This window comes from Sorex fumeus, unplaced genomic scaffold (assembly GCF_029834395.1).
Source record: "Sorex fumeus unplaced genomic scaffold, SorFum_2.1 ptg000037l, whole genome shotgun sequence".
Lineage (NCBI taxonomy): Eukaryota > Metazoa > Chordata > Mammalia > Eulipotyphla > Soricidae > Sorex > Sorex fumeus.
The window spans coordinates 41,473,078-41,494,496 of record NW_026606094.1 but is presented as its reverse complement, the minus strand read 5'-3'; the positions used below and the strand labels follow the sequence as shown (position 1 = coordinate 41,494,496).

Sequence of the window (21,419 nt, the reverse complement as noted above, 5' to 3'; positions counted from 1 at the left end):
TTTTGGGAATCACTATAGAACCAATAGTTCTAATAGGTCAGCTGTGACTCACTCATATCCTCAAATGAGTTTCAAATGAGCTGAAATATGGACTGTTTTGTCTGGAGATGGCAAGCAGGCAGAGGAAGGGCAGAACCATAGATCAGTTGCTTCTGGCTGTGATCAGTCTTGTCTCTTTAGCACGTTTTGCCTCATAAATATTATTATTTTCTAAATGTGCCATGACATAAAAAAAAGTTGAGGGACCATTTAAATCTATAAAGCATTTAAGTTTCCAGTGACTTAGATTTTTATTCGTTTGGCCACACCCTGGGGTACTCAGCGCTGACTCCTGGTTTTATGCTCAGGGATCACTTCTGGAGGGACTTGGGGCACATATGAGGTGCCAGAGATCAAATCTGGCTCAGCTGCATGCAAGGCAAGCACTCTACCCTCTGTATAATCTCTCTGGCTCCATCTAGTGATTTAGTTCTTGTTGAAAAAAAACTCAGGCATAACTTAATCTTTGGAATAGAATATTTTATTTAATTTTTGGGAGGGTACCACACCTCGTGATGCCCAGGGGTTACTCCTGACTCTGCACTCAGGAATCACTCCTGACAGTGCCTGGGGGGGGGTGGCTGTGTGGGATGCTGGGAATGGAACCCAGGTTGGCCATGTGCAAGGCAAATTCCATACCCATTCTGCATTTGGAATAGAATATTTTAAATGAGTCCAGTCATCCTTGAACCATTCCCTAAAGAGCTAGACTTTTGCAAAAAAAAAAAAAAACCCATTGTGCAAATTCTTTTTTTTCTATTATTTTGAAATTAATATTATTTTGAAAATTGGGCTGGAGTGATAGCACAGCAGGTAGGGCGTTTGCCTTGCGTGTGGCTGACCCGGGTTCGATTCCTCCGTCCCTCTAGGAGAGCCCAGCAAGCTACTGAGAGTATCCTGCCTCCATGGCAAAACCTGGTAAGCTACCCGTGACGTATTTGATATGCCAAAAACAGTAGCAACAAGTCTCATAATGGAGATGTTACTGGTGCCTGCTCGAGCAAATCGATGAACAATGGGAGGACAGTGCTACAGTGCTATTTTGAATCACCTTAACTATTATATATATATATATATATATATATATATATTCAAGCATGTAAATGTTTCTAAGTTTTAAGGGTTTAATAGGGCAGACATATGACAACTACGTAGCATACTATTATGTTTACTTCTCACCCCAACCCAGTGCAGGAGGTGCTAACTGGGATTTGGAGCACACAGCTAAAGGGTCCAGGATCACAGAGCTGATAAGTGAAACCTTAGTTAGCTCTGGATATTTTTGATTTGAAGACCCAATCCCTATGACATGGTTTCAGGGATGAAGCAAATGGGGAACCCTTTCTTTTCGTTGTTTAAAGCTGGATCAGCTTCAGTTAAGCCAAACTGAAGTTAATTTAAATTCCCAAAGAAAAGGAAACCAAGGCAAGTTTTCCATTATTTGTTTGCGTGATTTAGATCCTTCTAGCTTGCAGTGTCATATGGAACATACTCCTATATATAATGCCATTTTTCTTCTCCTATAGAAGCTGTGTTTTTCCTTTAACAGTGTATTCATACCTCAGAATGGAATTCGTTTTCCTCTATGTCCTTGCCAGTAATGTGCTATTCTCACTGGTGTAAGGTGCCAGGATTTCAACTGAGGTTGGCCACCACTCTACCAAAGATTAGATGTTCACTTATGTCCCCTTCCTTCCTTCCTTCCTTCCTTCCTTCCTTCCTTCCTTCCTTCCTTCCTTCCTTCCTTCCTTCCTTCCTTCCTTCCTTCTTCCTTCCTTCCTTCCTCCCTCCCTCCCTTCTTTCTCTCTCTCTTTCTTTCTTTCTTCCTTTCTCCTTTCTTTCTTTCTTGTCCACTTATTCCACTCTGTTCTATTCCATTGTTCTGATAGTAGCCCCTTTAAAGTCTACATTAGAACCTTCATTTTGTTCCAGGAAGGTGTGCAAATGAACATGCTTCCTTTCACCATCAGAACATGCTTCCTTTTTTTCCTTATGGTTTTGAACCCCCCATTCCCAACCTCCTTTCTTTTGCAGTTTCTGAAGAAATCCATTTGCTGGTATAAAAATTCTGCCTTTCTGATGTCAGCAGCAAAGGATGTGATGAATGGAGTAGTTTTGGGATAGTGGGTTGGAGATCCAAATCTTGGTTAGTTTTTCTCATCCTCCAGCACCCTTTTCTCGAGAATGTTTCTCATTGGCATTGTGACCAGACTAGTCTGAACTTTAGACTCTTCCACCTTTTTGTTCTTGCCCCCCACCTCGATTTCTAACTCTTTACATGCTTTCCATTTAATTTGTATTTCTATTTTATTTGAAGTTCTATTTATCTCTATAATGTTAAAAGGGCTCATTAATTTCTTTTATTGTGACTCTTCTTGCATTTATTTCTTGTGTGAAGTCATGCCCATTCACAGTGGGGTGCCTAAATAAGTGTTTTAAGTGGATTCTTATTAATTACATTAGCTTAAGTTCTTCAGTGACTTCAGTGTTGTATTATTGTTGTCTCTTGACTTCTCACATTTAAAGTTTGCCATCTTGTGATATAGAATTTATTTGCAGAGAAAGAAATCAGTTGAGTGAATTAATGTTTGTACTTGAGAAATGTACTGCAATGAAAAATATTCAGGATCTCTAAAGGTTACCAGCTGATAATAGGTAAAAGAATGATATCCTGGGAGATTTATGGGTAACACTGCTAATGGAAGCAGATTGGAAGTCCTCTACACCCGGGCTTGAATTCTGAGTTCTAATTAACCAGTTCTGTGATCTTGGACAACCACTTTTTTTTTATACAATAGCTTATTTACTTTATTTTTTTTTTTTTAATTTTTACTAGTGAGACACCATGAGGTACAGTTGTAGACTTACAAATTTTTCTGCTTGGGTTTCAATTATACAATGATCAAATACCCGTCTCTCCACCAGTGCCCATTTCCCACCACCATGGATCCCAGTATCCCTCCCACCCCCCATCCCCCCATTCCACCCTGCCTCTGTGGCAGGGCATTCCCTTTTGTTCTCTCTCTCCTATTGGGTGTTGTGGTTTGCAAAAGAGGCAAGAGTGGCAATCATGTTTGGTCTATAGTCTACTTTCAGCATGCTTCTCCCATCCTGGGAGGATCCTCCCAACACTCTTTACTTGGTGCTCCCTTCTCTATCTGAGCTCCCTTTTCCCGTAGCATGTGTGGCTGACCTCCAAGCCATGGAGTAAAAATCCTGGTACTAATCTCGGCCATTCTTGGGTGTTAGTCTCCTATTTTGTTACTTTATGTTCCCCAGATGAATGCAATCTTTCTATGTCTATCCCTCTCTTTCTGACTCATTTTTCTGAACATGATACTTTCCATGTAGTACCACTTGTATGTAAATTTCATGACTTCTTGGACAACCACTTTTGATTATATTCTCTCATTTAAAAGAAAGTGAGGATGGTAATAATGCAGGGTAATTGAAAAGATAAAGTATTGCACCAAAATAGGATTTGGTCCAATATTAGACTTTAAGTACATAGAATATATTTATTAAATATCAAATGGTGAACAAATTGATTTGGTCACCAGTGCGATTGGGTAATGTTATCAGAAACATTGCCAAAGACTTGGAAAAGTAGAAAAAGAAACTATGGGGGTCCTTCTAGGGGAATGTTGCCATTTGACTAAGTTCTCCAGAGACATCTGATTCTGTGGGAATATGAACCTGATAGCATTTCACTGATTAAACTATTTAATAAGCTCTTTAGGGGTAATTTAACTTGTAGAAGATGCAATATTAGTACAATTGTTCTTAGACTGTAGCTATTCAAATTATTCCTGCCTTTAGAGAGTCAAAACTTGTCTGACAGAGTAAATTTCTGTAAATCAAATTTTCTCTTGAATCAGTGTTGATATCCCACTGATTCCCCCACTAATTAAAGACAATCAAAATATTTGGTATAATTCTTTTCTTTCATATCAGTGTCATGATTTTATTTCTTAGAAAATTATACTCTGGGGAGAGAGAGATAGTACAGTGGGCAGGGTGCTTGCCTTGCATGTGACCAACTTGGGTTAGATCCTCAGCATCCCATATCAAGTCCTGAGCCTTTCCAGGAATGATCCCTGATTTCTGGCTCTGGCCAGAAATAAGCCCTGAGCAATGCTGGGTGTTGCCCCCGCAAAAACACCCTCAAAATTTTACTGTATTTTACTTTATTTATAATGAATGTTAAAGGACATGAGGGAAAAGTGAGAAATGTATTTTAATAAAATTAAATCATGTGCTACAAGTCACATTTATTTGCTATTTTAAAATAGTTGAAACTTAGTTCTCATCAATTAAAGAAAAGAGATAGCACTGTAGCACTGTCCTCCCGTTCTTCATTGATTTGCTCTAGCAGGCCCAGTAACGTCTCCATTGTGAGACTTGTTACTGAGTTTGGTATATTGAATATGTCACGGGTAGCTTGCCAGGCTTTGCCGTGCGGGCGAGATACTCTTGATAGCTTGCTGGGCTCTCTGAGAGGGGTGGAGGAATCGAAGCAATAAGGCAAATGCCCTATTGCTGTGCTATCACTCTAGCCCAGAGAAAAGTTATAGTTTATTTAAATTAAATCAAGTTTAATTTTGGTGTTTTGGGCACACCTGGCTGTTCTCAGTCTTACTCCTGGCTCTATGCTCAGGGATAACTTCTGATGGTGCTCAGTACCTGTGGTACTGTGTGTGAACTTGGGTTGACTACATATGAGGTAAGTATTGTACATGCTGTATTATTTGTCTTATCCCAAGACATAATTTAGATCAGAAGAATAATATTAAACCCATGTAACTAAACCTTTTTAAAAATTTTCTTTATTTTATTTTTCTTTCTTTTTTTTTTCTTTTCTTTTGGTCACATCTGATTGTCCAGTGGCCTCTGGAGGATGGCAGCCACTAGGCCGCCAGGGGGAACAGGCCAAGCCACGATACCTATTCCCACTTGGGGTGGCCCAGCGCCAGTAACGTACTGCAGGGACCAAACACATTTTTGCCAAAAGCCACTGGGTTTCAAGATTTGTTTCTGAGACTCTTGGATCATGGTTGTTAAGCGGCTTGATCAGGAGCCAGAGAGGCCATTCGTGGGCGACGACTCGGGGTCTCATTGGGGTGGGGAGGAAAGGGCCAGCTCTACCCCCATCCCGTGAGGCCCTTAGTGTCTCATTACTGCAGGCCCAAACCTGACTGTCCAATGGCCTCTGGCGGTTGGCGGCCACCAGGCCACCATGGGGAACAGGCCAAGGCACGAAACCTATTCCCACCTGGGTTGGCCCAGTGCGGGTAACCTGCTGCAGGGACCGGATGCATTTCTGTCAGAAGCCATTGGGTTTTGAGATTTGTTTCTGAGTCTCTGGGATCATGGCCATTAAGCAGTTCAACCAGGAACCAGAGAGGCCATGCCTCCAATTATATAGCTGAGCCGGAGGTGGTTTGTGGGTGTGTCTCCCACATACCTAACTTTTGGCCATTTACTTTCTTGGTAAAGTTTGTCCTAAGTTTTTGGGGTCTGGCCAAAGGCACAGCAGCAATTTTGGGGTATCTGGAAGTCTGAAAGTGCCTTCAGGCTTCTGATGCACTCGCCTCACAGGTACAGATTGACCTCTGGCGGCACTATACCCCCATCCTGTTTCTTTCTAAATAAGTTTTTTGTTATTGCTTGTTAAGACGAGTGCCTTAACCCCTATACTATCTCTCCGGACCCATATTTTGCATTCTTTGTGAGATACCTGGTAGGAATAAAATTTTTGGATCATCTTTTAAACATATTTTTAATATTTTGGGTGGTGACAATACTGAGCCAATTTACATTTCCACCAACAATTCATTAGGTCTCCATGTATTCCATACCCCTGCCAACATTGGTATTTTATTTATTTGTTCATTTTTCTATTATTGTCTATTTTCATTGGAATCTCCTCATCAGTGCTTGAGTCCTTTCTTTCCTTCTTTCCTTCCTCCCTCCCTCCCTCCCTCCCTCCCTCCCCCCTCCTTCCTTCTTTCTTTCTTTCTTTCTTTCTTTCTTTCTTTCTTTCTTTCTTTCTGATTTTTGGTTGATACCCAGGAATGCTCAAGTGTTACTCCTGACTCTGCACTCAGGAATAACTCTGGCAGTGCTCAAGGGACTATGTGGGATGCCAGGGATCGAACCTAGGTTGGTCACATGCAAGGAAAATGCCTTACTCACTATACTACTACTCTGGATACTCTTGAGATACTTTTGAGTCAGTATAGAAAAAAAAATTAAGTTCCGTAATAGGAATTTCCTCTTAAGCTTCTAGAAGATTTAAACAATTGGAAGCTCATCTTCCTTCCTTCCTATCTTCCTTCCTATCTTCCTTCCTATCTTCCTTCCTATCTTCCTTCCTATCTTCCTTCCTTCCTTCCTTCCTTCCTTCCTTCCTTCCTTCCTTCCTATTTCTTTCTTTCATTTTTTCTTTCTTGCATATTACCTACTATCACTTTGACCCTTCCTTACTATTTTGTTACTTGTGAGATATTAGAGGTGAGGGTTGTCATGTTGATTACCATCTCTATAAATTAATTAGAATGGAGTTCTTTCATCAAGAGACTCTGTAATCTGAATTATTAATGCTATTGGAGATAGAAAAATTTTGTATTCAGATCACAAGAGAGAAAATATTTTCTTAATTATCTATCATTATAATTCCACTGTTTATCGATTTGCTCAAGCGGGCACCAGAAATGTCTCCATTCATCCCTATCATGTGCTAGTATAGCCCTATGGCATATTGGGGGCTCTTTCAGGGTCAGAGGAATGAGGACCATCATTGTTACTGTTTTTGGCATTTGCATCCTTAATTATAGAAACATAAAAAGCTTTTTAAAATTATAGAAATACAGACTCTCAGACACATGGTTAGCTCATAGCCTAGCTGTATAACTTTAGTCAGAAGTCAACTGGAACCTACATTTTATTGTCAAGATAACACAGATATTACCCAATGTCACTGTCCTCCTATTGTTCATCGATTTGCTCGAGTAACATCTCCATTGGAGACTTTGTTGTTACTGTGTTTGGCATATCGAATACATCACGGGTAGCTTGCCAGGCTCTGCCGTGCAGACGAGATACTCTAGGTAGCTTGCCGGGCTCTCCGAGAGGGGTGGAGGAATTGAACTTGGGTTGGCCATGTTGGCTGCGTGCAAGGCAAATGCCCTACCGCTGTGCTATCGCTCCAGCGATATCCAATGAAACTTGAAAATTAATTTAGGTTTAGAAGACTGTAAGTACTATGAGAAAAAGAAAAATGGAGAGAGCAGGGTAAGTGAAGTTGGGGTCCTGGGTAGGGGATAAAAAGATAGAATAGCAAATTTTGTGGTCCAGGTAAGGTCTACGATTTGAACCAATATTTGAAGGAGGTGAGGCAGTTAGTGAAAAATTGTAGGGAGAAGAGTGTTTTGGGGGTAGAAATTTGTTAAAAGAGTGGGTGGGATGAAGTGAGTGAGAGGGAGAGGATGTATTGTAAATGCAACACTTGTGTCATTTTTTTTTTAAATTTTTGTTTTCCATCACTTTAGCTACCAAATGAAGAGGCAGTAGGTTGACGGTGGGTTAAAAAAAAATAAGATCAACTAGTACAAAGGTTCAGGTAAGAGGAGGCATAGAGGTATAGTATAGAGAGAGTGTACAGAAGTTAAGACATTTGCCTTCCACCCAGTTCAATTCCCAAAACCACAAATAATCCCCCGAGCACCACCAGGAATGGTCCCTTAACTAGAACCAGGAGTAATCCCTGAACACTGCTCCCCACCCCACTTCCTTCTTGGCCACACTGAGCAGTGGGGTGGGGAAAGAGGACATGTGGAGAGCCAATTTCATGGCATATTAGGCCTCTGCTGGTAGAGAACTATTGGAAAACCTAAGACATGTTACATATTTGTCACTTGTCACTTGTCATCCCATTACTCATCAATTTGCTCAAGTGGGCATCAGTAACGTCTCCATTTGTCCCTGTCCGTGCTAGTGTAGCCCAATGGCATCTGCTTGTTCCAGGAACACGAAGAGCCTCAAACCATTCGTTCAGGGTTTTGACAAAGAAGTCTGACCATCTCATAGGTGGGTGATCAGGCGTTCTTTTGACGTCCCGTGGAATCCAGTCGGTAACAGCTCTAGGCCAGTTGTCGTCTCCAAATTCCATTATGTGTCCAGCCCGTCTGATTTTTGATGCCTTGGCAAACGAGGCAGTGTCCCTGATTTTCGATCGTCGAAGGGGTCGGAACTCCGGATTCCTTCTCTCATTTGAGTGAAGCGTGATACTCCAAGCATAGCTCTTTCAATTCCTCTTTGAGAGACATGTTACGTACATTAACATGAAATTTTAAAGAGATCCCATAGACTCATTATCCATTCTACCATGTGAGGACACAAGGAGGAAAAAAACTAAAAAGTTTTTTTTTAAAAACTAGGAAGTTTTTTTTTTCTCTTGACACTTTGCTAGCATCTTTTTTTTTTTTCTTTTTGGGTCACACCAGGCGATGCTCAGGGGTTACTTCTGACTCTGCACTTAGGAATTACCCCTGGCGGTGCTCAGGGGACCATATGGGATGCAAGGCAAACGCCCTACCCACTGTGCTATCACTCCAACCCCTCGTCTACTAGCATCTTGATCTTAGAATTCCCACCTTTAGAAATGAGAAGTTTCCATAGTTACCTAGCCTATGGTTGTTTGCTGTGGCAGACCCAAACACACTAGCATAGGAAGTTAGTATTGGGAGGGAGGTGGTGTATTGTAACAAATATTCAGAAATTGTGGGTGTGGCTTTGCAACTGGGTAATAGGTAGAGAGTTGAAAAGATGTTGAGTGCTATCTAAATAGCCCGGAAAAACCAGAGAATTAGTACAGCATGTAGCCAACCTGGGTTCAAACATCAGCACCACTTTTGGTCCCCCCATCATTCCAGGAATGATAGGAGTGTAATCAGCTGTGGTTCAAAAGCAATAAACAAAACTTAAAAAGCCTACATAAACTGGAAAAGGTGGTTTTGGTGATAGCTCAAAGAGAAGAGAGTAAAGCTATAGCTAAAGCCACAATTATTTTAGAGAATCCTGAACAGAATGTGGCAGAAATATTGATGGCAAAGATCATTCTGATAAAATCTCAGATGGAAATAAGGAATTGAAAAATGAAGTAAAGGTCATCCTTAATATAAGGAGGCAGAGAATATGGCTGAATTGTGTTTATGGTCTTGTATTTTGTCAAGCCTAAGAACACTTGAACTTGGATATTTCTTTTTTTTTTTAGGTTTGCATTTATTTTTAATCACATGCATAATATGTAATCCTCAAAAAATGGGGGGGAAATTTTAACAAAAAAAAGATAAAAATTACTCTAAACCCACCATGGGAAAACAGGGAATAACAACATGTTGGTGCATATAGTTTAAGATTTTTTTTTTTTTATTATTAGTGAAACACCATGTGGTACAGTTGTAGACTTACAAACTTTCGTGCTTGGGTTTCAGTTATACAATGATCAAGAACTTTGATATTTCTAATAGTTTCAGTATTGTTAGAGTGAAAGAGCATAGTAAAATGTAAGAAGAGAAAAATGATTTAATGACAGAATTGCTAATCTAAAGGAAGGTAGAACTGGGGCCTGGGATGTTGACTAAAGGGCTGCCTTGAAGGCATAAGGCCTTGAGTTGGATGCTGTTACATGGCTGAGCACCAAAACAAAGTTGAAATTTCTGATGCACCACCACCAAGCAGCCCAGAGTGTTGGAGCACTGTGATCCTTGGCAAGCACAACAAAAATGTGTGTAACCCCTGTTCATCACTCCAACAAAGAGAAGAGAGGGGAGAACATTTATAAAATTAGAACTAAAAAATAAAGGAAAAGGAAAACAGAATTTAGAGAGTTAAAAAAATTCTAACCCTATTCATATTACAAAAAATAATTTGTCAGATAATGCTATGGGTATGATAGAAGGGTCTTTTGATTTAGTTTAGTTTAGGTCATTCTTCTTGACAAGAATTAGGAGCTATTGTTCAAATAATGGAAGAATGACTCTGAAGGCAGTTCTGAGGTCATCAGAATTACCCCTTGCATCACAGTCCAGGGAGCGTTGGTTTTTACAGAGCTTGCACAGGTCTGGGAGGGAGGAGGGGCTTCTGGTACCTTCAGGGCCCTGCTGCATCAGGACCACAGGAATCTAGCTCAGCCTCCACTCTTGACATTTCTCTGTTGCAATACCTTGGCTATTCCAGGTGTCGCTTGTGAGGCCCAGAATGGAATGGACTGTGCCCAGGAGAGTTGAGAACTTAGTTAGTTACACCTACATTTCAAAGAACCGTCTTCTAGCAGAGAGTGGGTGCAGGGCGACACAAAGCTGTGGAATTAGAACCGCTGCCCTAGTCTGTTGGTCAAAAGGCAGGACCATGATTGTTCCAATGATCCTGACAGGCTTATCACGGAACCAAAGATGATTATTCTTTATCTGTAAGGTCTTGAGGAATTAGCCTGTTGGATTTGAACTTGTTCTGAACCTGCTACTCTTTTCTTCCTTTTGAGTCCTCCCCTGAGGATTGGGGCTGCCTTGCTACTGGGGACACACACTGTGTGCAACTTGTTTTGGTTTTACAGCTTCACAAGTTGGGAAGAATTTGCTGCAGGTTGAAATCCAGACGTTTCGCCCGTATCTAGAATGAATGAACACTTTTGAAAGCTGTTAGAAAGAATTTTTTTTTATTCTAACCAACCTTTTTTTAAAATTTTATTTATTTATTTATTTATTGAATCACTGTGGGAAAGGTTACAAAGCTTTCAGGTTTATGTCTCAGTCATGCAAATATCAAACACATTTCCCTTTACCAATACTTATTTTTTACCATGAAGAACCCCAATAAAACCCCACCCCCCACCCCTCCCCGTCCCTGTGAGGCAGATGAATTCTAGTTAACACTCTATCTGCTTTGATTGGATTCATTGTTTCAATAAAAGATTCACCACTATTATTTAGAGTTTACCCCCCCCCCGCCCAAATCAGACATGCTGAAAAAGCATTGTGAAGTGATTTGCTTTCTACAGCTGGGTTCAAGAATTAAATGTTGGTTTTGGATTTCTGCTATTTTACCTATTGACCCTGGAAGTATTTCTACTGAAAGTCAGATAGTTAAGAAATTGGTTTCTGTGTTCTGGAGTCGTGGCCGTGCTGGAGAGTCGCTCGCGGGGGGCAACCGGTGGCCTTGGTAGGGCGTGAAGGGCGGAGCGAAACGCCCCCCTTCCCATGAGGTTTTAGTCGCCCCCACACTCCCGGCTCATACCTGCTGTCCACAAGGCTCCCATGTGGCCGCCATCTTTCTTTCCAGAGAGGAGAAGGCGACTGGGGCAACACTCTTTCCCCTCCGGCAGACTTGATGGGCTGGATCAACGCATAGTCCGTTCACTTTTCTGCTCCAAGCTGCTGGGTTCTGCATTAAGTCCTTGTGCTTCTGGGGCCATGGCCGTGCTGGAGAGCCGCTCGCGGGGGGGCGACTGGTGACCTCGGTAGGGCGTGAAGGACGGACCAGAACACCCCCCGACCCATGAGGTTTTAGTCGCCCCCACACCCCCGGCTCATACCTGCTGTCCACAAGGCTCCCATGTGGCCGCCATCTTTCTTTCCAGAGAGGAGAAGGCGACTGGGGCAACACCCTTTCCCCTCCGGCAGACTTGATGGCCTGGATCAATGCGTAGTCCATTCACTTTTCTGCTCCAAGCTGCTGGGTTCTGCATTAAGTCCTTGTGCTTCTGGGGCCGTGGCTGTGCTGGAGAGCCGCTCGTGGGGGGCAACTGGTGACCTCGGTAGGGCGTGAAGGACGGACCGGAACGCCCCCCTTCCCATGAGGTTTTAGTCGCCCCCACACCCCCGAATCATACCTGCTGTCCACAAGGCTCCCATGTGGCCGCCATCTTTCTTTCCAGAGGAAGGAGGGCGGAAGGGAGCAACACCCTTTCCCCTCTGGGCAGAAATGATTGCCTGGATTAACGCATAGTTCTTTCACTTTTCTGCTCCAAGCTGCTGGGTTCTGCATTAAGCCCTTGTGCTTCTGGGGCTGTGGCCGTGCTGGAGAGCCGCTCGTGGGGGGCAACTGGTGACCTCGGTAGGGCGTGAAGGACGGACCGGAACGCCCCCCTTCCCATGAGGTTTTAGTCGCCCCCACACTCCCGGCTCATACCTGCTGTCCACAGGGCTCCCATGTGGCCGCCATCTTTCTTTCCAGAGAGGAGAGGGCGAATGGGGCAACACCCTTTCCCCTCCGGCAGACTTGATGGCCTGGATTAACGCATAGTCCTTTCACTTTTCTGCTCCAAGCTGCTGGGTTCTGCATTAAGTCCTTGTGCTTCTGGGACTTTGGCCGTGCTGGGGAGCCGCTCGTGGGGGGCAACTGTTGACCTCGGTAGGGCGTGAAGGACGGACTGGAACGCCCCCCTTCCCATGAGGTTTTAGTCGCCCCCACACCCCCGGCTCATACCTGCTGTCCACAAGGCTCCCATGTGGCCGCCATCTTTCTTTCCAGAGGGAGGAGGGCGGAAGGGAGCAACACCCTTTCCCCTCTGGGCAGAAATGATTGCCTGGATTAACGCATAGTCCTTTCACTTTTCTGCTCCAAGCTGCTGGGTTCTGCATTAAGCCCTTGTGCTTCTGGGGCTGTGGCCGTGCTGGAGAGCCGCTCGTGGGGGGCAACTGGTGACCTCGGTAGGGCGTGAAGGACGGACCGGAACGCCCCCCTTCCCATGAGGTTTTAGTCGCCCCCACACCCCCGGCTCATACCTGCTGTCCACAAGGCTCCCATGCGGCCGCCATCCTTCTTTCCAGAGAAGAGAGGGCGAATGGGGCAACACCCTTTTCCTCTCCGGCAGACTTGATGGCCTGGATTAACGCATAGTCCTTTCACTTTTCTGCTCCAAGCTGCCGGGTTCTGCATTAAGTCCTTGTGCTTCTGGGACTTTGGCCGTGCTGGGGAGCCGCTCGTGGGGGGCAACTGGTGACCTCGGTAGGGCGTGAAGGACGGACTGGAACGCCCCCCTTCTCTTGAGGTTTTAGTCGCCCCCCACACCCCCGGCTCATACCTGCTGTCCACAAGGCTCCCATGCGGCCGCCATCCTTCTTTCCAGAGAAGAGAGGGCGAATGGGGCAACACCCTTTCCCCTCTGGGCAGAAATGATGGCCTGGGTTAACTCATCGTCCGTTCAGTTTTCTGCTCTAAGCTGCTGGGTTCTGCATTAAGTCCTTGTATTTCTGGGTCTGTGGCCGTGCTCCAAACTTAACTCTGACTTTCAGGGAGAAAGATTGGGTGGTTTACTTCTCATTGATCACTTTGTATATAGAGAGATGAGAAAAAGTCCTCGTTCCCGCATACTTGAGCTGTGTTTGTAGAGGCTTCTGGTCACCGGGGTTCCATCTGGGGGATGCGGGATGCGGCACCTACTCCATCTGGAACTTGCGGGTGATCTCGGCTCTTTTTGGAACCTGTTTTTTCTTTTTTTTTTTTCCTCCGGGATAGAAAGAATTTTATATGTGAGAAGGTCTTGCATGTTGGTGCGTCGGGGGTTAAATGATTGTGTTGCTCCAAAGTGAATGTGTTAAAACTAAACACCCACTGGGATGGTTTTACTTGCTGGGGCCTTTTGTAGGTGGTCATGAAGGTAGAGCTCTCACAAATGTGATTTGAATCCCTGAAAAAGAGACACAGGATGATTCTTCCACCATCCTGCGGCAAGATGGCCTTTGTATCAACCAAAGACCAAGTCCTTTCTAGACACTTTCATCTACTGGCATTTTGATACTGGACTTCCCAGTTCTTAGAACTGTGAGAAAAAATTAGTTATTTGATAGTTACAAAATTTATGGTATTTTTATCATAGTAACCCAAACAGACAAAGATAGGAGATGATAGTGTCACAGATGTAAGGGTTGCCAGATTATGTGAAGATACATTTCGAGTTCTTAAGAACTCATGAAGGGAATTCTGAGTGAAATGGGGTTGGGTGGGGTGGGGACGTTTAGGTTCTTAATAAGAAAAGTGATGTGATCTGACTTCTATTTTATTTTTATTGTGGGTTTTTGATCTGTGCTGATGGTACTCAGGGACTGCTTTCAGCTCAGTGCTCAGGGGCTACTCCCATCAGTGTTTGGGGGACTATGCATTGCTGGCACTGAACCAGGCTTTTTGTGTGGAAAGCAAGTGCTTCATCCTGCTGAACTCTCTTCCCAGCCCCTGACTTATATTTTAAAGGAATCACTGTGCCTATTGTTTTGAGAGTAACATATGGTCGGAAGAATAAGAGAAATAGAGGGACTTGTTGGGAAATTATTGTGGTATCCAGGTGAGAGATGATGCTGACTTTTCCTAGGATGATTGCAGTGAAAGTAATGAGAAGTGGTAGATTCTGGACATATTTTAAAGATAAAACCAACAGGATTTGCTAAAAATTTGAATTTTTCACATGAGAGTAAATGAAGACATGTATAAGGGCTGGCTTGGGTACATCAAAGGATGGAGTTGCTGTCCTTTGAGATGGGAGAATGCTGAACATAGATCAAATTTAGTGTTGTGATAGAGTATAAAAATGACTATAGGTTCTGTTTTCCCTTTGCATAAACTGATTTGTGAACACCTTGCATCAACATGTAAAGGCTTTTTCCTCCCTCCTTGAAATCTGCTGCTTTCTGGTTGACAGTCTGCCTTCCCCAAACAAGTGGGACAGACATAGACACATAGGGTCCAGTTGCCATTTATCTAGTCAGGAAAGAAGAATCCTAAATAGAAAATTGGCAGGCTGAAAAAACTGCACAGCTGACTCATAGAATCAAGAGTTAGGTTGAGAGGTTTTTTGGTCCCTGCTGACTTTAAACAACAGTATTTAGTTTAGTTTAAATTAAAAAATTTTTTTTTGCATTTTTTTTCTTTTTGGGTCACACCCGGAGATGCACAGGAGTTACTCCTGGTTCATGCACTCAGGAATTACTCCTGGTGGTGCTTGGGGGACCATATGGGATGCTGGGAATCGAACCTGGGTTAGCCGTGTGCAAGGCAAACGCCCTACCTGCTGTGCTATTGCTCCAGCCCCTTTTTGCATTATTCTTAGCTATGTTCAGGACTTAACCTTGCTCTTGGTAGGTTCAGATGACCATAAGGGGTGCTGGGGATCGAACGTTGTTCTGCTGTGTGCAAGACAAGCACCTTACCTGCTATACTATCTCTTTGGACCAATGAGATCTCTTTTTCTTTTGTTTTTCTTTTCTTCTTTGTTTTTCTTTTTTCCCCTTCTTTTCCTTTTAGGGAAACAATGTAGTTTTTATTTTTTAGAAAGATGTTGGAGGAGAAAAAGAGGAGAAATATGTTTACAAGAGAACACAGCATCAGCAGAGTAGAATAAGCTAGAAAAGCAAGTGAGAATCAAGAGATTCAAGGGAGAACATGAGCTGAAATGCAAGTCAGTCCCTAGTGGCTTTTAGAAGGAGCTTCTTATAGAGTTCTTCCAAATGTTTTTCCTGGAGGTTTTCATAACATAAAAGTTGACCTGAAGGGCTGGAGATATATTACAGTAGGTAGGGCACTTGCCTTGCATGTGGCTAACTCATGTTCAACCCCCCAGTATTCCATATGGTACCCCGAGCACCACCAAGAGTAATCCCTGATTACTTCCCGGTATAGTCCCCAAACAAAAGACAAAAACAAATTAATTTGGGCATTTGGAATCTATTTTTCAAAAGCTTCATGCTGGTTCTATCATGTTGTCAGTTACATTAAGCAATCTTATATAGCATTTCCAGATTTTAGAATATTTTACAATCTTGGTCTTTTTATTTACTTAACATACTTAGGGTTTTCCCAGCAGTACTCAGGAGGCCTTGGAGAACCTCTACGAGCGATTCTCAGCTCACTGGTTCCATTCAAGGCCCTGAGCATGTGATGGTGCTCAGGCCTGTAAAGCATAAGATAATTTCGTTGCCACTGATCCAGGGACCTGCAGGTCTACACCCTTGAGATGTTTGGGAAACATGTGGTTCTGGGAATCCAATCCAAGTTAGCTGCATGCTGGAGATGTGCCTTAGTCACTGGACATTTCTTGGCCCTTAGCCCTTCTTTAATTGCTCCTTTAGATAATGGCGAATATTGTGGGAACACATTCTGGGGACAGAATGATGCTTTAGATTTGCTTATGTATCACTGTGCGTGTGTGTTGGTCTGTCACTGTTGGACTATATTGCAGTGGAACGTTCTTTATACTTTTCTACCATAGCCATACTCTTTGCTGGAACACAATTTTTGTGACAGAGGAAAACTCAAGTTTTAAGTTAAACAACAAGTAATTAGCTTCATTTTAAAACAAAAGTTTAACAATTCAGAATGTAGGCTTCCTGGAATACATGAAATGTAGTTTTTCAAAACACATGAGGTAGCCATGAATGAGTTTTATCTAGAGTATCATATTTCTATATAATTTTGTAATTGGATTTGATTTATCAGATCAGTGTTTTGAATTACATAGTCTTTTATAGTAATACATTAGTTAAATATTCTAATGTGAATGTTTTCTTTTTATCTCTAGGAGGCCATAAAAGGGTTCACTTTATTGAAAAAAATGCACCTAAAAGATAATTACTTTACTTTATATTTCAGATAAGTTGTTCATAAAATGACTTAAAACTGCTTTTAGTGATAAACGGTTTTATCTGATGATACAAAGAAATGTGACATTATAAGTGGAAAATAAATGGTTATATGTGTAGTCTTAAGGGATTTTTTTTATTCATCTGACATATGATAAAGTAGTTTACTTCTTTGAATGTTGAGCATAAGACTTATGCATTGTGATTTTACTATACTACTCTTTAAAAAGGCAATTAGATTTTTATAGATTTATCTTACCTCTGATAGAACATCTTGGGAAATATAATTATGCCTCATATGTTAGACATATTATTTTTTATTCTTAATTATGCCTCATATGCTAGACATATTGCCTGAACAGAAAGGAAATATAACTTTAAAATATCTTAAATACTGGAAATTTATAATAAATGTACTCTTGGAAGAAACATTTTTGGAGAAGGGGGTTGTTTAAGTTTGTTTTTAGTGCCTCTTTTGTTAATCAGTCTTTCAATTTCTAAGCACAGATGTACCAGGACATTTATTTGTACTATTTATTTACTTTTGTTTTTGGCTCATATGCAGTGGTGCTCAGGGATTACTCCTGGATCTGCACTCAGGGATCTCTTTTGCTGGGCCCAGGTGATAATATGGGGTGCCAGGGATTGAACCAGGTTGGCCATGAGCAAAAGAAGTGCTTACCTGATGTACTGTCTTTTTAGCCCCAATTTAATTGTATAATATTTGACTATAAACTAAATAGGAGAATACTTATATTTTAAAATTTTAAAAACAATAACAAAAATAATTTTGTTAATTTTTTGCCCTCGGGATAAAAAAAGAGAAATCAGTGTCAGACTACTCTTTTTTTCTTTTTCTTTTTTTGGTAGGAATATCCCACCAGTGATTTGTAATTATTAAATATATATATGTATAAACATTCAGTGGGAAATGAAATATCTGTACGCTTTAACTTTATATTTAAGGTGGAAAGATCTCATTATCAGAGGAAATAATAATAAGATCTTTTCTCATATTATAACTATTCTATAAATTAATTGGTCAAATGATGTAATGTGTAGAATTAAGTAGTCTATAAAGTACTAGTGAATCCAGTTTTCAAAATGTGGCTTTTAGATCCTTGGGCTTTTGAGATCTTCACAGGCAGCTAATGAGATCAGAGTATTTTTATTTTAATGCTTGGATGGACATCGTTTACCTTTCACTCCTGTTTTCTCATAATTGTACAGAAGAGTTTTCCAGGGGTGCTTGATATGTGATGTTGCAGCAGAATGAATGCAATAAATAGATATTTTGGTTTAGTCAGATATATAAGGAAATGAGAAGGACCAAATAATGCTACCTGTGATGGGGCAAGTTATGGTCTAAAGATGTCTACATCTTGAGGCTGGTGAGCTAGTACAGTGGATAAGACTTTCGCTTTGTACATGGCTGATCTGGGTTTGATTCCTTAGCATTAGCTATGGTCTCTCAAGCCCTGCCAAGAGTGATCTCTGAGCATAGAGCCAGGAGTAATCTGTGAGCACTGCCAGGTGTGCCTCCAAAAAAGAGCAAACAAAAAAGTTTTCCCATATCCTAACACTTGAAATCTATGAGTATGCTTCTTTATGAAGTAAAAAGGACTTTTGATTAAATTAAGGATTTTCAGGAGGGAGATTATTATGACTATGTAATCATATCATGACTCTGTACTATCACTCCAGTCCCCTTCAAAAAGAATTTTTCCACAATGGTGTATTACTTCTCTTTACATCCTTCAAGGATTCTGTCTGCTTTTTTTAAAAAAAAATATGATGCTCATGTTTCCAAGATAAAAGTCAAAACAGATGAACAAGTTGAAATATATGTGCATCCTAAGCCATTGCAAATCTAAATTATATACCAAATGAAAAACGCATACTAAATGTGCCATGGTATATAGTGGTATGTTTTTGAAGTGAAGTAATTAATATACAATATAAACTTATACCTGTGTTTAAAATAATGAATTTCCTTAATTAGTAAGGGCTGGAGCAATAGCACAGCAGGTAGGGCATTTGTCTTGCAAGTGGCCAACATGGCCGACCCGAGTTCAATTCCTCCACCCCTCTCGGAGAGCCCATCAAGCTACCGAGAGTATCTCGCCTGCTTGGCAAAGTCTGGCAAGCTACCTGTGACATATTAGATGTGCCAAACACATTAACAGTTGTAACAATGGAGATATTATTGGGCCTGTTCGAGCAAATCGATGGACAATGGGAGGACAGTGACAGTAAAAAACTGTAGTAAAGTAATGCCCTATATGATTTTTTACATATATCATTGGAGACACTGGGAATTAATTAGTCTAATTTCCTCTTTGAGAAAACTTGCTCCCCTACTTTCCTCTTCCATGTTCACATCAGCCTTAGTAAGTAAAAGTAATAGAGTAGACAGAAGTACTTCCTAGATTGCATTCACTCAGTCTGTGGAATTTATTGCCACAGGAGGTCATCAAGTTATAACAGCTGGATTCCAAATGAGGTTGGGAGAATTTTATGACCAATAACATTTATATAGTAACACAAGTGATTTAAGGATTTTATGCTTTAGGTCATAGATCATACTTCAGTTCATAAAATATTAAGTGATGGAATTGGACAGGAAATTTTCCTTGCAAAATATCCTTGCAATATCTTTTGATAGAGACCACTTCTAGGTCTTATGATAGAATAACATAATAGGATAACATAATAGAATAACACTGATGGCTAGTCCAATATTTATGTAACACTACAACCAAGTACAGCAAGCAAAATGTCAAGCAAACATTGCTGTTCTACCTGGTTACATCTGCACAGTAACAACAAAACTAGCCAAAAGAATTAGATTTCAGTTGACTAATTATTGATATTATAAAGACACAAAAATTTTTTCTGTTTAAAACTCAGCTTAAAATGTGGACTCATAAAACAGTCATCTGTTCTTGGGCACTTGGATTGTTTCCAGATTCTAGCTATTGTGAACAGTGCTGCAATGAACATACAGGTGCAGATGTCATTTCTACTGTGCTTTTTTGCATCCCTGGGATATATTCCCAGAACTGGTATTACTGGGTCATATGGAGGGTCAGTTTCTATTTTTTTTTTTGAGAAATGCCCATATTATTTTCCAGAAAGGCTGGACCAGTTGGCATTCCCACCAACAATGAAAGAGAGTCCCGTTATCCCCATGTTTGCTATGGTACATCTATGCAGTCGAATACTATGCAGCTATTAGGAATGATAAAGTTGTGAAATTTGCTTATAAGTGGATGAACATACAGAGTGTCATGCTAACTGAAATGAGTCAGAAAGAGAGGGACAGATAAAATGCTCTCATTTGTGGAACATAAAATAACTTTATATGAGACTAACACCCAAGGACAGTAGAGAGAAGGGCTAAAAAGATTGCTCCACGGTTGGAAGCCTGCCTCATGAGCTGCAGGAGAAGGCAGCTGGGCTAGAGAAGGAGCCACTAAGTCAATGATGGTTGGAGGGATTGCTCAGGATAGGAAATGTGTACTGAAAGTAAACAAAGGACCAAACATGATGGCCTCTCAGTTTCTGTATTGCAAACCATGAGGCCCCCAAATAGAGAGAGTATGGGGGAAATTGTAAAATTACCCTAATTGTAAGATTAGGAAGTATTAGTGGATTTAAGTCACTTTTTTAAAAATTTCTTCCAGATTTTTCCACATCCTTTCATCCCTTGGCATGTGGAAACTTCTAAGCAAACTTGCGTTGGGGGTAGCTGATTCTTATTAATATTTCCATTTTCCATGTTCACTTTTTATGTTACCTACCTTGCTTTTATTCTTGATCTAATGTTGGCAGAAATGAAGTCAACAACTATAAATACAGAGCTTCAAATGAATTTTTTTTTTTTGGTCAAAATAGCAACTATTCCTCTTCCAGTTCTAAGAAGGTTTGTAGTTCCAGAGAGATATAAAGTGACTTGTTAAAAAAAAAAGTCCACGTGATTGCTCATTGTACATGCCAGCTTTATCGAATCAAGAAGTACACAGATATTTGGCTAAACATTATTTCTGAGTGTTGTGTGCTCTGAGAGTGTTTCAGATAATAGCATTTGAATCAGTAAACTGAGCAGATGGCCCTCCCCAAAGTGGGTGGCATGCTCAGCCTTTGTATCTATAAATTGACTACTTATAAGTAATATCTTTATGTATTTATCTGTATCTTCTTAGTTTCTTTGGAAGGACAGAGAGAAGTTTAGAATATAGTCATCAGTCTGTTTGCATTTGTCACACCATGCCTTAGAAAATGCCTAGCATGGTGCTTAGCAATAGGAAAGAGACAGGCAATACGTATTTTTGAAATGATAAAGGAATATCTGATGGTTAGAGAAAGCATTCTTATTTTATCTTGCCGTGACTAGACAGTGTATGTGGTAGTTGCAAATCTACAGTGCTCCACTGATCCTTGCAAATCAAGATATCTCTGGGCCCAGGCAATAAATAGTAGTTAGGGCCCACAGCCGACCAGGGTTCCAGCCCCACCATCCCATTTGTCCCTTAAGCCCTCCAGGAGTGATCCCTGAATGCAGAGCCAGGAATAACCCCTGAGCACTGCCAGGTGTGGCCTCAAAACAGACAAAAAGCAAATGAAAATATGTTCCCCTTTTCTGCTCCCCATCAAGGCTGGGGCAGAGGTGATAGCCAAGAAAATGCAAAGAAAAACTGAAAGTCAGCATCAAGTTATGCCTTTTTCTTACGTTGGATGTGAATTTGC

The 21,419-nt window shown here is 41.3% G+C and overlaps 1 pseudogene; it reads right to left on the bottom strand.

Annotated features, from left to right (window-relative positions):
* Positions 1–21,419, bottom strand: part of LOC130027674 (NADH dehydrogenase [ubiquinone] 1 beta subcomplex subunit 5, mitochondrial-like) — a 66,245-nt pseudogene that overhangs the window by 28,100 nt on the left and 16,726 nt on the right.